The sequence below is a fragment of the Ranitomeya imitator genome, chromosome 2 (genome assembly GCF_032444005.1).
Source record: "Ranitomeya imitator isolate aRanImi1 chromosome 2, aRanImi1.pri, whole genome shotgun sequence".
NCBI classification, from domain to species: domain Eukaryota; kingdom Metazoa; phylum Chordata; class Amphibia; order Anura; family Dendrobatidae; genus Ranitomeya; species Ranitomeya imitator.
Window position 1 is genome coordinate 425,503,134 of NC_091283.1, and position 18,103 is coordinate 425,521,236.

The window sequence follows — 18,103 nt, forward strand, 5'->3', positions numbered from 1 at the left end:
GCCTCGCTTTCACATATTGCCAGGACAGGATGGAGAAGACAGGATCTGAGGAGGGAGTGGGGTCTGTATGCAAAGTCTGGATCAGACCAGGCCATCAATCCGCAGAAATGTTTCCTGGATTTCTGTGGAGCAGACGGTCCATCCATGAGTATAAAAGACAGCGCTCTATGTACAATCCCTGGATGCTCCGCGCACCAAACAGGGGGCCCCCATAGATCAGCACACTGCTCTCCTGAAATACTCTGTGCTGCTGTCACCCTGCTCCCTCCACCATATATCTCCCAGAATCCTTGCTGCCTGCCATCCTCGCTGACCGTCTACTTGTCAGTATAAGGCTGCCTTCACACTAGCATTGGTACGGGTCCGTCGCAGTGCGTCGTACCGACGCATGCTGTGAAAGAAATGTCCGACGTGGGCAGCTAAAGCAGTCTTACGATGCTTCTGCTGCCCCATTGTAAGGTCTGGGGAGGATGGGGCGGAGTTTCTGCCATGCATGCGCGGTCGAAAATGGTGGACTTGATGCACAAACGTTACATGTAACTTTTCTTGTGGCGGCGGTCCACCAAAACATGATGCAACCGTCGCACGACAGTTACGACGTGTGGCAATACGTCGCAATGCGTCGGTAATGTTAGTCTATGGGGAAAAAACGCATCCTGCAGACAACATTGCAGGATGCGTTTTTTCTTCTGAATGACGCATTGCAACGTACGGCCAACAACGCTAGTGTGAAAGTAGCCTAAGGCTGCCGTCCACGCTCAGTATTTGGTCAGTATTTTACCTCAGTATTTGTAGCTAAAACCAGGAGTGGGTGATAAATACAGAAGTGGTGCATATGTTTCTGTTATACTTTTCCTCTAATTGTTCCACTCCTGGTTTTGGCTACAAATACTGATGTAAAATACTGACCAAATACTGATAGTGTGACGGCAGCCATACTCTGCAGTCACCAACAAAATGGCTGCTCACTGGGTTCCTGAATATCATCCTCTCTAATCCCTTAGCAAACACCCAGAAGGGGAGGAGACATCACACACGTCAGCAGACTCCGCCCATAATTACTGCAGTGCAGTAATGTGAGCTATTTGTACACTAGGTTTTTCTGAAATTTCAGCAGCTGCTCCCCCTAGTGTTGAAAAGTGGAAATTCCAAAACTTTTCAACTTATTTTTCATATTTTACTAAATTATAAACAAATGATAATATTTTTTAAGAAAATGTAATCATTAATTCTTTACATTTTTACAATTTCTGAAAAAAAATTTTTTTTGATGGCATCTTCTCTTTAACCCCTTTCTGACATCAGACGTACTATCCCGTCCAGGTGGGGTGGGCCCCCATGACCAGGGACGGGATAGTACGTCATGCCCTTTAATGCGACACTGCGACTTAAGTCGCGGTGATCACATTAAAATTCCGACGCCATCTTACCTCAGGGAAGATGGCCTCGGCATCCTGGGGTATGGCGTCCCCTCCCCCGCCTCCCGATCGCTGTGATTGGCTGTTCAATTCTGAACAGCCAATCACAGCCTTTCTCATTGTTTCAGCCAATCAGCTTGGCTGAAACAGTGAGGTTCCAGGCTAGGATCGAGTACCGATGTACTCGATCCTGGGGCCGGTGCCTGGCAACCCAGGCACCGGCCAAAACCCCCGGATTGGCGCGATTGACGATCACATCGATCGCGCCAATCGCAGGGCATAGCGGCGGTGTTACCGCGCTGTGCCCTGCCTGAAAGTGCCTGATCCGGAGCCGCAGGGCAGCTGAGGAAGGCTCCGGATCCTGCAGCTGTGATTGGCGCGATCGATGTGATCGTCGATCGCGCCAATCAGGAACAGTCCCGCCGGATCGGCGCGATCGACGATCACATCGATCGCCGTCGATCGCGCCGATCACAGGGCACAGCGGCGGTGTTACCGCGCTGTGCCCTGCTTGGAAATCCAGCCTCATCTGCCTGCCACCTCCCCCACCACCTCCTGCAGCTCTGCCAATCAGGGCACAGCAGCGGTGTGCCCGCGCTGTGCCCTGATGGTGACCTGCCGGTGACCTGCCGGTCACCTGCCGGTCACTTGCTGGTGACCTGCCTATGATCGGAGCTGTGAGCTCCGATCATAGGCTGGTGCCTAGCGACACCGGCGTCACCAGGGCCACCTCTGATTGGTGGGATCGATGTGATCATTCGATCCCACCAATGACAGGTCACAGCAGCGGTGTGACCGCTCTGTGACCTGTCTCACCTGTCCCTGACCTGTCTGACTGCTCTTCAGGAATCCTCACACTTGGTGAGGATTCCTGAAGAGCGGTCACGCTGACAGATCCCCTCCTGTGCTGAGACTTGTGGTGCCACAGTAGCCTGTGACACCACAATTCTTGCTAAAGAAAGAAGACAGAAGAAAGAAGACAGAAGAAAGAAGAGAGACTACAACCGTAAGTGTTCATCCCCGATCCCGGCCCGATCTTACTTCACCCCCCCCCTTACCCCTCCCCCCCTTCCCCTTCCCCCTCCACCCCCACTTTGCGCCGCGTCCGTCCGTGCCCAAATATAGCAGCCGCTGAGCGTTGATTGGTGACGCAGTTCACCGATCAACACTCGTGCTCGCTTTTCTTTCCCACATCCCCGTCCACGCACCCCGCCGCTGCGTCTGAACCTGTGCCTTTCATTTCTTTTTTTTTTTTCCCACATCCCCATCCACGCACCCCGCCGCTGCGTCTGAACCCGTGCCTTTCATTTCTTTTTTTTTTTCCCACATCCCCGTCCACGCACCCCGCCGCTGCGTCTGAACCCGTGCCTTTCATTTCTTTTTTTTTTTTCCCACATCCCCGTCCACGCACTCCGCCGCTGCGTCTGAACCCGTGCCTTTCATTTCTTTTTTTTTTTCCCACATCCTCGTCCACGCACCCCGCCGCTGCGTCTGAACCCGTGCCTTTCATTTCTTTTTTTTTTTTTCCACATCCCCGTCCACGCACCCCGCCGCTGCGTCTGAACCCGTGCCTTTCATTTCTTTTTTTTTTTTTCCCACATCCCCGTCCACGCACCCCGCCGCTGCGTCTGAACCCGTGCCTTTCATTTCTTTTTTTTTTTTCCCACATCCCCGTCCACGCACTCCGCCGCTGCGTCTGAACCCGTGCCTTTCATTTCTTTTTTTTTTTCCCACATCCCCGTCCACGCACCCCGCCGCTGCGTCTGAACCCGTGCCTTTCATTTCTTTTTTTTTTCCCACATCCCCGTCCACACACCCCGCCGCTGCGTCTGAACCCGTGCCTTTCATTTCTTTTTTTTTTTCCCACATCCCCGTCCACGCACTCCGCCGCTGCGTCTGAACCCGTGCCTTTCATTTCTTTTTTTTTTTTCCCACATCCCCGTCCACGCACCCCGCCGCTGCGTCTGAACCCGTGCCTTTCATTTCTTTTTTTTTTTCCCACATCCCCGTCCACGCACCCCGCCGCTGCGTCTGAACCCGTGCCTTTCATTTCTTTTTTTTTTTCCCACATCCCCATCCACGCACCCCGCCGCTGCCTCTGAACCCGTGCCTTTCATATCTTTTTTTTTTTTTTACACATCCCCGTTCACACACCCAGCAGCCGCCGAACTTTGATAAGTGACGCAGTTCACTTATCAGAGCTAGGGCCTGCTGTTTTGGACTTTTCCTTTTACAGGTATTTTTTTTCCCTTTAGCTTTTACCTTTCAGAAGAGTTTGCACCAAACACTATCCCCCCCCACACGTACACAGTTATCAATAAATATTACACCCAAGCACCATAATCACACAAAAAATGTCCCGTTCGTCCCAGCAGCGCTATTCATTGGAGGAGGCATATGCTTTCCTTGCCTCCGACACTGATAGCGAGGGAGAGGATCCCACATTCCTTTACTCTTCAGATTCTTCATCCTCTTCCTCCTCCTCATCTTCCTCCTTGGGTCCTGCGGAACCGCCACGCAGACGCCCCAGGAGAGAAGATCAGGCAGCGCCCACTCCTGAAAATGAACCAGCGCGACCCTCTTCGGACCCCATATGGACCTCGCCCCCCGAAAATTACGAGCCACTGATTCCTGATTTTGTGGCAGAATCAGGAATCAAGTTTGACACCACCGGCCTCACAGAAATAGACTTTGTCAAAGTCTTTTTCTCTGAGGCTTTCGTTAACCTCATGGTGGAGCAAACTAATTTGTATGCTCGGCAATTTTTGGAGCAAAACCCCCGTTCATCATTTTCTAACTGGTCTCCTGTGGACTCAGTTGAAATGATGCAGTTTTGGGGCCTGGTCCTCCATATGGGGATCGTGAAGAAGCCAGAAATTCGGCAATATTGGAGTGTAGATATTTTATATAACACTCCAGTGTTCCGAATGGTCATGGTTCGGACGCGTTTTGAGGCCATCCATAAGTTTTTGCATTACAACGATAATGCACGGTGTCCCGCACGAGATGACCCCAATTTTGACCGTCTGTACAAAGTTCGGCCGGTCATCGAACACTTCAGCAAAAAGTTTGCTGAAGTGTACGTGCCCAAAAGGGACATCTGTGTGGATGAGTCCTTGGTTCATTTTAAGGGGCGGCTCAGATTCCGTCAATACCTGCCCAGCAAAAGGGCCAGGTACGGAATCAAACTCTACAAGCTGTGTGAGAGTACCTCAGGGTACACCTACAGCTTTAGAGTGTACGAAGGGAAGGACAGCAGGATTGAACCGCCTGAGTGTCCTTCCATCCTGGGAGTGAGTGGGAAAATTGTGTGGGATTTGGTGCACCCACTGCTGGATAAAGGTTATCACCTCTATACTGATAACTTTTATACCAGCATCCCACTCTACAAATCCCTCTCTGCGCGAGGTACCGCAGCCTGTGGTACTGTCCGCAAAATTCAGAGAGGCCTCCCGAAGACGCTACTTGGGCAGATGCTCAGAAAAGGTGAGAGCAAAGCCCAATGTAGCGACCACCTGCTGGTGGTCAAGTACAAGGACAAGAGGGATGTCCTTCTCTTGACCACCATACACGGTGATGGCAGTGCCCTCAGCAGTGTACGGGGTACCTCAACACAGGTCTGCAAACCGGACTGTGTACTGGGGTACAACAAAAACATGGGGGGCGTTGATCTCTCCGATCAACTCCTCCAACCGTACAGTGCTTTGAGGAAGGCCAAGGTGTGGTACAAAAAGCTGTCCGTGTACATCGTACAAATGGCAATGCTCAACGCTTTCCTGCTGTCACGATGTGCACGACACACTGATACGTCGTACCTTCAGTTCCAGGAGGTAGTGGTTAAGGCCCTGATATTTGGCACGAGGGAAGGAGCGGGCCCCAGTACTTCCGGAACTGAGGGTGCTCGTATCATACCAGGTCAGCATTTTCCGGGGGTGGTCCCGCCAACTGATAGAAAAAGTAAGCCGCAAAAAAGGTGCCGAGTGTGCTACAAAAGAGGAGTACGCAAGGACACCATCTATCAATGCGACACCTGCCCCGACAAACCTGGCCTGTGTATGAAGGACTGCTTCAAATTGTACCACACCTCCATGCACTACTAATTTACTTAACAGGAACCAGTAGATTAGTTCCAAAGAGGGGGCACATCTAAGTAAGTTCCTTGGGGGTCTAGGTTCCAAAATGATGTCACTTGTGGGGTTTTTTTACTGTTTAGGCACATCAGGGGCTCTGCAAACGGAACATGACGCCCTCAGAACTAGTCCATCAAAGTCTGCATTCCAAATCGTCACTGCTTCCCTTCTGAGTCCCGAAGTGCCCAAACAGTTTTTTCCCACATATGGGGTACTAGCGTACTCAGAACAAATTGGACAACAACTTTTGGGGTCCAATTTCTCCTGTTACCCTTGGGAAAATAAAAAATTGGGGGCTGAAAGATCATTTTTGTGGGGGAAAAAATAGAATTTTTTATTTTCACACCGGGCATCATAGACTTTAGTGAAGCACTTGGAGGTTCAAAATTCTCACGACACATCTAGATAAGTTCCTTAGGGGGTCAAGTTTCCAAAATGGGGTCACTTGTGGAGAGTTTCTACTGTTTAGGCACATCAGGGGCTCACCAAATGGCACATGATGCCTGCAGACAATTCCATCAAAGTCTGCATTCCAAGACGTCACTACTTCCCTTCCGAGCCCCGAAGTGTGCCCAAACAGTAGTTTTCTCCCACATATGGGTTACCAGCGTACTCAGGACAAATTGGACAACAACTTTTGGGGTCCAATTTCTCATGTTACCCTTGGGAAAATAAAAAATTGGGGGCTGAAAGATCATTTTTGGGGGGGAAAAAATAGAATTTTTTATTTTCACACCGGGCATCATAGACTTTAGTGAAGCACTTGGGGGATAAAAGTGCTCACCACACACCTAGATAAGTTCCTTAGGGGGTCTAGTTTCCAAAATGGGGTCACTTGTGGGGGTTTTCCACTGTTTAGGCACATCAGGGGCTGTCCAAACGCGACATGGCGTCCGATCTCAATTCCAGCCAATTTTAGCTTGAAAATGTCAAACGGTGCTCCTTTCCTTCTGAGCCCTGCCATGCGCCCAAACAGTGGTTCCCCCCCACATATGGGGTATCAGCGTACTCAGGACAAATTGGACAACAACGTTTGAGGTCCAATTTCTCCTTTTACCTTTGAGAAAATAAAAAATTGGGGACTAAACCATCATGTTTGTGGAAAAAATAGGATTTTTTATTTTCACGCCCGGGCGTTATAAACTTTCGTGAAGCACTTGGGGGATAAAAGTGCTCACGACACAACTAGATAAGTTCCTTAGGGGGTCTAGTTTCCAAAATGGGGTCACTTGTGGGGGGTTTCCACTGTTTAGGCACATCAGGGGCTGTCCAAACGCGACATGGCGTCCGATCTCAATTCCAGACAATTTTAGCTTGAAAATATCAAGCGGCGCTCCTTTCCTTCTGAGCCCTGCCATGCGCCCAAACAGTGGTTCCCCCCCACATATGGGGTATCAGCGTACTCAGGACAAATTGGACAACAACTTTTGGGGTCCAATTTCTCCTTTTACCTTTGAGAAAATAAAAAATTGGGGACTAAACCATCATGTTTGTGGAAAAAATAGGATTTTTTATTTTCACGCCCGGGCGTTATAAACTTTCGTGAAGCACTTGGGGGATAAAAGTGCTCACGACAAAACTAGATAAGTTCCTTAGGGGGTCTAGTTTCCAAAATGGGGTCACTTGTGGGGGGTTTCCACTGTTTAGGCACATCAGGGGCTGTCCAAACGCGACATGGCGTCCGAGCTCAATTCCAGCCAATTTTAGCTTGAAAATGTCAAGCGGCGCTCCTTTCCTTCTGAGCCCTGCCATGCGCCCAAACAGTGGTTCCCCCCCACATATGGGGTATCAGCGTACTCAGGACAAATTGGACAACAACTTTTGGGGTCCAATTTCTCCTTTTACCTTTGAGAAAATAAAAAATTGGGGACTAAACCATCATGTTTGTGGAAAAAATAGGATTTTTTATTTTCACGCCCGGGCGTTATAAACTTTCGTGAAGCACTTGGGGGATAAAAGTGCTCACGACACAACTAGATAAGTTCCTTAGGGGGTCTAGTTTCCAAAATGGGGTCACTTGTGGGGGGTTTCCACTGTTTAGGCACATCAGGGGCTCTCCAAACGCGACATGGCGTCCGATCTCAATTCCAGACAATTTTAGCTTGAAAATGTCAAACGGTGCTCCTTTCCTTCTGAGCCCTGCCATGCGCCCAAACAGTGGTTCCCCCCCACATATGGGGTATCAGCGTACTCAGGACAAATTGGACAACAACTTTTGGGGTCCAATTTCTCCTTTTACCTTTGAGAAAATAAAAAATTGGGGACTAAACCATCATGTTTGTGGAAAAAATAGGATTTTTTATTTTCACGCCCGGGCGCTATAAACTTTCGTGAAGCACTTGGGGGATAAAAGTGCTCACGACACAACTAGATAAGTTCCTCAGGGGGTCTAGTTTCCAAAATGAGGTCACTTGTGGGGGGTTTCCACTGTTTAGGCACATCAGGGGCTGTCCAAACGCGACATGGCGTCCGATCTCAATTCCAGCCAATTTTAGCTTGAAAATGTCAAGCGGCGCTCCTTTCCTTCTGAGCCCTGCCATGCGCCCAAACAGTGGTTCCCCCCCACATATGGGGTATCAGCGTACTCAGGACAAATTGGACAACAAGTTTTGGGGTCCAATTTCTCCTTTTACCTTTGAGAAAATAAAAAATTGGGGACTAAACCATCATGTTTGTGGAAAAAATAGGATTTTTTATTTTCACGCCCGGGCGTTATAAACTTTCGTGAAGCACTTGGGGGATAAAAGTGCTCACAACACAACTAGATAAGTTCCTTAGGGGGTCTAGTTTCCAAAATGGGGTCACTTGTGGGGGGTTTCCACTGTTTAGGCACATCAGGGGCTGTCCAAACGCGACATGGCGTCCGAGCTCAATTCCAGCCAATTTTAGCTTGAAAATGTCAAGCGGCGCTCCTTTCCTTCTGAGCCCTGCCATGCGCCCAAACAGTGGTTCCCCCCCACATATGGGGTATCAGCGTACTCAGGACAAATTGGACAACAACTTTTGGGGTCCAATTTCTCCTTTTACCTTTGAGAAAATAAAAAATTGGGGACTAAACCATCATGTTTGTGGAAAAAATAGGATTTTTTATTTTCACGCCCGGGCGTTATAAACTTTCGTGAAGCACTTGGGGGATAAAAGTGCTCACGACACAACTAGATAAGTTCCTTAGGGGGTCTAGTTTCCAAAATGGGGTCACTTGTGGGGGGTTTCCACTGTTTAGGCACATCAGGGGCTGTCCAAACGCGACATGGCGTCCGATCTCAATTCCAGCCAATTTTAGCTTGAAAATATCAAGCGGCGCTCCTTTCCTTCTGAGCCCTGCCATGCGCCCAAACAGTGGTTCCCCCCCACATATGGGGTATCAGCGTACTCAGGACAAATTGGACAACAACTTTTGGGGTCCAATTTCTCCTTTTACCTTTGAGAAAATAAAAAATTGGGGACTAAACCATCATGTTTGTGGAAAAAATAGGATTTTTTATTTTCACGCCCGAGCGTTATAAACTTTCGTGAAGCACTTGGGGGATAAAAGTGCTCACGACACAACTAGATAAGTTCCTTAGGGGGTCTAGTTTCCAAAATGGGGTCACTTGTGGGGGGTTTCCACTGTTTAGGCACATCAGGGGCTGTCCAAACGCGACATGGCGTCCGAGCTCAATTCCAGCCAATTTTAGCTTGAAAATGTCAAGCGGCGCTCCTTTCCTTCTGAGCCCTGCCATGCGCCCAAACAGTGGTTCCCCCCCACATATGGGGTATCAGCGTACTCAGGACAAATTGGACAACAACTTTTGGGGTCCAATTTCTCCTTTTACCTTTGAGAAAATAAAAAATTGGGGACTAAACCATCATGTTTGTGGAAAAAATAGGATTTTTTATTTTCACGCCCGGGCGTTATAAACTTTCGTGAAGCACTTGGGGGATAAAAGTGCTCACGACACAACTAGATAAGTTCCTTAGGGGGTCTAGTTTCCAAAATGGGGTCACTTGTGGGGGGTTTCCACTGTTTAGGCACATCAGGGGCTCTCCAAACGCGACATGGCGTCCGATCTCAATTCCAGACAATTTTAGCTTGAAAATGTCAAACGGTGCTCCTTTCCTTCTGAGCCCTGCCATGCGCCCAAACAGTGGTTCCCCCCCACATATGGGGTATCAGCGTACTCAGGACAAATTGGACAACAACTTTTGGGGTCCAATTTCTCCTTTTACCTTTGAGAAAATAAAAAATTGGGGACTAAACCATCATGTTTGTGGAAAAAATAGGATTTTTTATTTTCACGCCCGGGCGCTATAAACTTTCGTGAAGCACTTGGGGGATAAAAGTGCTCACGACACAACTAGATAAGTTCCTCAGGGGGTCTAGTTTCCAAAATGAGGTCACTTGTGGGGGGTTTCCACTGTTTAGGCACATCAGGGGCTGTCCAAACGCGACATGGCGTCCGATCTCAATTCCAGCCAATTTTAGCTTGAAAATGTCAAGCGGCGCTCCTTTCCTTCTGAGCCCTGCCATGCGCCCAAACAGTGGTTCCCCCCCACATATGGGGTATCAGCGTACTCAGGACAAATTGGACAACAACTTTTGGGGTCCAATTTCTCCTTTTACCTTTGAGAAAATAAAAAATTGGGGACTAAACCATCATGTTTGTGGAAAAAATAGGATTTTTTATTTTCACGCCCGGGCGTTATAAACTTTCGTGAAGCACTTGGGGGATAAAAGTGCTCACAACACAACTAGATAAGTTCCTTAGGGGGTCTAGTTTCCAAAATGGGGTCACTTGTGGGGGGTTTCCACTGTTTAGGCACATCAGGGGCTGTCCAAACGCGACATGGCGTCCGAGCTCAATTCCAGCCAATTTTAGCTTGAAAATGTCAAGCGGCGCTCCTTTCCTTCTGAGCCCTGCCATGCGCCCAAACAGTGGTTCCCCCCCACATATGGGGTATCAGCGTACTCAGGACAAATTGGACAACAACTTTTGGGGTCCAATTTCTCCTTTTACCTTTGAGAAAATAAAAAATTGGGGACTAAACCATCATGTTTGTGGAAAAAATAGGATTTTTTATTTTCACGCCCGGGCGTTATAAACTTTCGTGAAGCACTTGGGGGATAAAAGTGCTCACGACACAACTAGATAAGTTCCTTAGGGGGTCTAGTTTCCAAAATGGGGTCACTTGTGGGGGGTTTCCACTGTTTAGGCACATCAGGGGCTGTCCAAACGCGACATGGCGTCCGATCTCAATTCCAGCCAATTTTAGCTTGAAAATATCAAGCGGCGCTCCTTTCCTTCTGAGCCCTGCCATGCGCCCAAACAGTGGTTCCCCCCCACATATGGGGTATCAGCGTACTCAGGACAAATTGGACAACAACTTTTGGGGTCCAATTTCTCCTTTTACCTTTGAGAAAATAAAAAATTGGGGACTAAACCATCATGTTTGTGGAAAAAATAGGATTTTTTATTTTCACGCCCGAGCGTTATAAACTTTCGTGAAGCACTTGGGGGATAAAAGTGCTCACGACACAACTAGATAAGTTCCTTAGGGGGTCTAGTTTCCAAAATGGGGTCACTTGTGGGGGGTTTCCACTGTTTAGGCACATCAGGGGCTGTCCAAACGCGACATGGCGTCCGATCTCAATTCCAGCCAATTTTAGCTTGAAAATGTCAAGCGGCGCTCCTTTCCTTCTGAGCCCTGCCATGCGCCCAAACAGTGGTTCCCCCCCACATATGGGGTATCAGCATACTCAGGACAAATTGGACAACAACTTTTGGGGTCCAATTTCTCCTTTTACCTTTGAGAAAATAAAAAATTGGGGACTAAACCATCATGTTTGTTGAAAAAATAGGATTTTTTATTTTCACGCCCGGGCGTTATAAACTTTCGTGAAGCACTTGGGGGATAAAAGTGCTCACGACACAACTAGATAAGTTCCTTAGGGGGTCTAGTTTCCAAAATGGGGTCACTTGTGGGGGGTTTCCACTGTTTAGGCACATCAGGGGCTCTCCAAACGCGACATGGCGTCCGATCTCAATTCCAGCCAATTTTAGCTTGAAAATGTCAAACGGCACTCCTTTCCTTCTAAGCCCTGCCATGCGCCCAAAAAGTGGTTCCCCCTCACATGTGGGGTATCAGCGTATTCAGGACAAATTGGACAACAACTCTTGCGGTCCGTTTTCTCTTTTTACCCTTGGGAAATTAAAAAAATTATTGCTGAAAGAACATTTTTGTGACTAAAAAGTAAAATGTTAATTTTTTCCTTCCATGTTGCTTCTGCTGTGAAACACCTGAAGGGTTAATAAACTTCTTGAATGTGGTTTTGAGCAGCTTGAGGGGTGCAGTTTTTAGAATGGTGTCACTTTTGGGTATTTTCTGCCATATAGACCCCTCAAAATGACTTCAAATGTGAGGTGGTCCCTAAAAAAAATGGTTTTGTAAATTTTGTTGTAAAAATGAGAAATTGCTGGTCAAATTTTAACCCTTGTAACTTCCTAGAAAAAAAAAATTTTGTTTCCAAAATTGTGCTGATGTAAAGTAGACATGTGGGTAATGTTATTTATTAACTATATTGTGTAACTTAACTCTCTGGTTTAACAGAATAAAAATTCAAAGTTGGAAAATTGCGAAATTTTCAAAATTTTCGCCAAATTTCCGTTTTTTTCACAAATAAACGCAAGTTATATCGAAGAAATTTTACCACTATCATGAAGTACAATATGTTACAAGAAAACAATCTCAGAATCACTGGGATCCGTTGAAGCGTTCCAGAGTTATAACCTCATAAAGAGACAGTGGTCAGAATTGTAAAAATTGGCCCGGTCATTAACGTGCAAACCACCCTTGGGGGTAAAGGAGTTAACTATATACGAGTTGGCGACTCTAGGTTCAGCACCTGTTCACACTGTGTCTATGTTTGGATGTGCCGGTCATGTTTTTGAAATATACAGTGGGACTGTGCGTGTGTGTCACTATACAGTGGGGCTGTGCGTGTGTCAATTATACAGTGGGACTGTGCGAGTGTGTGTCATAATATATATATATATATATATATAATCGCATGCTTGCAGTCACAAGACCACCTGTTCCCGGCGCAGGCACTGGAGAATCCTCACAGCGCACAGTGCGTGCGATATGAGGATTCACACATAGTGACTGTAGACAGGTAGCTTAAGTTCCGACAACCCCTTTAAGGATAGGCCGCTACTCATGGGCCACTGCTGTGTGCTTTCCCCCCAGGCTAAAATTTGCCAGTCAGCCCCTGTTTCTTGTTAAGGTCATAATGCCATGATGTGAAAGGTCACGGCATCATGATGTGCGCTGTGACCTTTGCGTGCGCATGCACAAACCCTTCATGGACAAATCAAACATGGAAGTCTGTGCCAAAAGAGAGCGGCGGCGTTTTGAAGATACAACAAGGACCAGACGAGTGACAGTGAAAAGTGGTGAGGCCACTGAGGTAAGTATAGGGACTTTTTTTTTTATTTCTTAAATGTAATGTTTATTATGCTACAATTTCATAGTCATGAAAATACAGAAAAATCTTTAAATTAGAAGGTGTGTTCAAACTTTTGCTCTGTACTGTATACATACACAGGAGACCTTCTTCCTCCCAACCCACAGACCATGTGCCAAACAACAGCCTCCATTACATAAGCTGTAACCACACCCAGAGGTGAGGTATGTGGGTAGCTATACCCGCCCATCTCCCATAGCTACCTGCAAAAAGGACCCAGGTGCACCAAACGACATCAGTGTTTGCGTGCACTAAAGAAAATACTCCAGGTTTCATCACAGAGAGCAGCTATCTCTTGCGACACATACCTCCCATTGATTACGTTGCCATTAGCCTCCTTACATACCTCTCCCTCTGCTTAAAGCCGTGGGGCTTGGCACCTTATATTACCCGACCAGAGGCCCTTCTTGGTCGCATTTCAAAGCAAAAGTGGGCCCTATCTCTGAACCCTTTTGAAACCATATATCATCCGACTCCGTCACCTCCTCTGATAGAGTTGCCCCTTTTTCAGACCACCCTAATCCCCGGCAGTCAGTACGGTATTGCGATTCCCTTGCCCCCATACCTACTGTCTGGTCTGACTCTTTGTCACCAGGTCCGCTGCAGGGTCTCCTGTCTAGGCAACTCAGCACTGAGTTAAGGCCCCTTCACATTAAGCAACGATCCGGATCGCTGCAGCATCGCTGTTTGGTCGCTGGAGAGCTGTCACACAGACAGCTCTCCAGCGACCAACGATCCCGAAGTCCCTGGGTAACCAGGGTAAACATCGGGTTACTAAGCGCAGGGCCGCGCTTAGTAACCCGATGTTTACCCTGGTTACCAGCGTAAAAGTAAAAAAAAAAAAACACTACATACTTACCTACCGCTGTCTGTCCCCGGCGCTCTGCTTCTCTGCACTCCTCCTGCACTGGCTGTGAGCACAGCAGCCGGAAAGCAGAGCGGTGACGTCACCGCTCTGCTTTCCGGCTGACCGACGCTCACAGCCAGTACAGGAGGAGTGCAGAGCACAGCGCCGGGGACAGACAGCGGTAGGTAAGTATGTAGTGTTTGTTTTTTTTTTCTTTTACTCTGGTAACCAGGGTAAACATCGGGTTACTAAGCGCAGCCCTGCGCTTAGTTACCCGATGTTTACCCTGGTTACCAGTGAAGACATCGCTGGATCGGTGTCACACACGCCGATCCAGCGATGTCCACGGGAGATCCAGCGACGAAATAAAGTTCTGGACTTTGTTCAGCGACCAACGATCTCCCAGCAGGGGCCTGATCGTTGGTCGCTGTCACGCATAACGATTTCCTTAACGATATCGTTGCTACGACACAAAAAGCAACGATATCGTTAACGATATCGTTATGTGTTAAGGTACCTTTACCAGTGGAGTCCCTACTTCTAACTCTTCCGTGTCCTCTTCCATTAGGCCACCTTCGGTCGTCTCTGTGTTGCTCTGTAGCAATTTCTCCTATTGTCTTTATTAACCAGAAACCAGTCATTCCATTTATCTCTACTTCCCATCTTAGCTTCAGATAAAGTACTTCTATTCTTTAGAGAACCCCTTTGTCTCTATACACCTCGGGTTGAAAGTGGTCGCCATCTTCTTTCCACTTCCTTTAGCTGTTTATTAACCCCTTAATCCCATATGACGTACTATCCCGTCAAGGTGACCTGAACTTAATTCCCAGTGACGGGATAGTACGTCAAACGCGATCGGCCGTGCTCACAGGGGGAGCGCGGCCGATTGCGGCCGGGTGTCAGCTGACTATCGCAGCTGACATCCGGCACTATGTGCCAGGAGCAGTCACGGGCCACCCCCGGCACACCGCGATCAAACATGATCGCGGTGTGCCGGCAGTATAGGGAAGCATCGCGCAGGGAGGGGTCTCCCTGCGTGCTTCCCTGAGACGATCGGTACAAGGCGAAGTGCTCACCTTGTACCGAGCGTCTCCTCCCTGCAGGCCCCGGATCCAAAATGGCCACGGGGCTACTTCCGGGTCCTGCAGGGAGTACTTCCAGGTCCAGAGCAGGCTCTGCTAACCGTGGAGCAGGGCACGTCAGATCGCTGATCTGACACAGTGCTCTGCAAAGTGTCAGATCAGCGATCTGTCACTATACAGTGATGTCCCCATGGGAGAAAGTAAAAAAAAATTTTTTTAGATGTGTTAAAAAAATAAAATAAAAAATTCCTAAATAAAGAAAAAAAAATATTGTTCCCATAAATACATTTCTTTATCTAAATAATAAAAAAAAACAATAAAAGTACACATATTTAGTATCGCTGCGTCCGTAACGACCCGACCTATAAAACTGTCCCACTAGTTAACCCCTTCAGTGAACACCGTAAAAAAAAAAAAAAACGAGGCAAAAAACAACGCTTTATTATCATACCGCCGAACAAAAAGTGGAATAACACGCGTTCAAAAAGACAGATATAAATAACCATGGTACCGCTGAAAACGTCATCTTGTCCTGCAAAAAACGAGCTACATTCAGCATCAGCAGCGAAAAAATAAAAAAGTTACAGTCCTCAGAATAAAGCGATGCAAAAATAATTATTTTTTCTATAAAATAGTTTTTATCGTATAAAAAGCGCCAAAACATAAAAAAAGATATAAATGAGGTATCGCTGTAAACGTACTGACCCGAAGAATAAAACTGCTTTATCCATTTTACCAAACGCTGAACGGTATAAACGCCCTCCCCCCCCCCTTCCCAAAGAAATTCGTGAATAGCTGGTTTTTGGTCATTCTGCCTCACAAAAATCGGAATAAAAAGCGAGCAAAAAATGTCACGTGCCCAAAAATGTTACCAATAAAAACGTCAACTCGTCCCACAAAAAACAAGACTTCACATGACTCTGTGGACCAAAATATGGAAAAATTATAGGTCTCAAAATGTGGTAACGTAAAAAATATATTTTGCAATAAAAAGCGTCTTTTAGTGTGTGACGGCTGCCAATCATAAAAATCCGCTAAAAAATCCACTCTAAAAGAAAATCAAACCCCCCTTCATCACCCCCTTAGTTAGGGAAACATAAAAAAAAATGTATTTATTTCCATTTTCCCATTAGGGTTAGGGTTGGGGCTAGGGTTGGGGCTAGGGTTAGGGTTGGTGTTAGGGTTGGGGCTAGGGTTAGAGTTAGGGCTGGGGTTAGGGTTGGGGCTAGGGTTGGGGCTAAAGTTAGGGTTGGGGCTAAAGTTAGGGTTGGGGCTAAAGTTAGGGTTGGGGCTAAAGTTAGGGTTAGGGTTACATTTACGTTTGGGATTAGGGTTAGGGGTGTGTCAGGGTTAGGGGTTGGGTTAGGGTTATGGTTGGGATTAGGGTTAGGGGTGTGTTGGGGTAAGGGTTTCAGTTAGAATTGGGGGTTTCCACTGTTTAGGCACATCAGGCCTCTCCAAACGCGACATGGCGTCCGATCTCAATTCCAGCCAATTCTGCGTTGAAAAAGTAAAACAGTGGTCCTTCCCTTCCCAGCTCTCCCGTGCGCCAAACAGGGGTTTACCCCAACATATGGGGTATCAGCATACTCAGAACAAATTGGACAACAACGATTGGGGTCCAATTTCTCTTGTTACCCTTGGGAAAATAAAAATTTGGGGGTCTAAAAAAACATTTTTGTGGGAAAAAAAATTATTTTTATTTTCACTACTCTGCGTGATAAACTGTAGTGAAACACTTGGGGGTTCAAAGCTGTCAAAACACATCTAGATAAGTTCCTTAGGGGGTCTACTTTCCAAAATGGTGTCACTTCTGGGGGGTTTCTACTGTTTAGGTGCATCAGGGGCTCTGTAAATGCAACGTGACGCCTGCTGACCAATCCATCTAAGTCTGCATTCCAAATGGCGCTCCTTCCCTTCCACGTTCTGCTATGCACCCAAATGGTGGTTCTTCCCCACATATGGGGTATCAGCGTACTCAGGACAAATTGGATAGCAACTTTTGTGGTCGAATTTCTCCTGTTACCCGTGGGAAAATACAAAACTGGGGGCTAAAAAAATAATTTTTGTGAAAAAAATAATTTTTATTTTCACAGCTCTGCATTATAAACTGTAGTGAAACACTTGGGGGTTCAAAGCTGTCAAAACACAGCTAGATAAGTTCCTTAGGGGGTCTACTTTCCAAAATGGTGTCACTTGTGGGGGGTTTCAATGTGTAGGCCAATCAGGGGCTCTCCAAACGTGACATGGTGTCCCATCTCAATTCCAGTCAATTTTGCATTGAAAAGTCAAATGGCGTTCCTTCCCTTCCGAGCTCTGCCATGCGCCCAAACAGTGGTTTACCCCCACATGTGGGGTATCAGCGTACTTGTAACAAATGGCACAACAACTTTTGAGGTCCAATTTTTTCTCTTACCCTTGGGGAAAAAAAATTGAGGGCGAAAAGATCATATTTGTGATAAAATATGATTTTTTATTTTTACGGCTCTGCATTATAAACTTCTGTGAAGCACTTGGTGGGTTAAAGTGCTCAACACACATCTAGATAAGTTCCTTAGGGGGTCTACTTTCCAAAATGGTGTCACTTGTGGGGGGTTGCAATTTTTAGGCACATCAGGGGCTCTCCAAACGCAACATGGCGTCCCATCTCAATTCCACTCAATTTTGCATTGAAAAGTCAAACGGCGCTCCTTCCCTTCTGAGCTCTGCCATGCGCCCAGTGGTTTACCCCCACATGTGGGGTATCGGCATACTCAGAACAAATGGCACAACAACTTTTGGGGTCCAATTTCTTCTCTTACCCTTGGGAAAATAAAACAAATTGGAGCTGAAGTCAATTTTTTGTGAAAAAAAGTAAAATGTTAATTTTTTTTAAACATTCCAAAAATTCCTGTAAAACACCTGAAGGGTTAATAAACTTCTTGAATGTGGTTATGAGCACCTTGAGGGGTGCAGTTTTTAGAATGGTGTCACAATTGGTTATTTTCTATCATATAGACCCTCAAAATGACTTCAAATGTGATGTGGTCCCTAAAAAATATTGGTTTTGTAAAAATGAGAAATTGCTGGTCATCTTTTAACCCTTATAAGTCCCTAACAAAAAAATTTTTGGTTCCAAAATT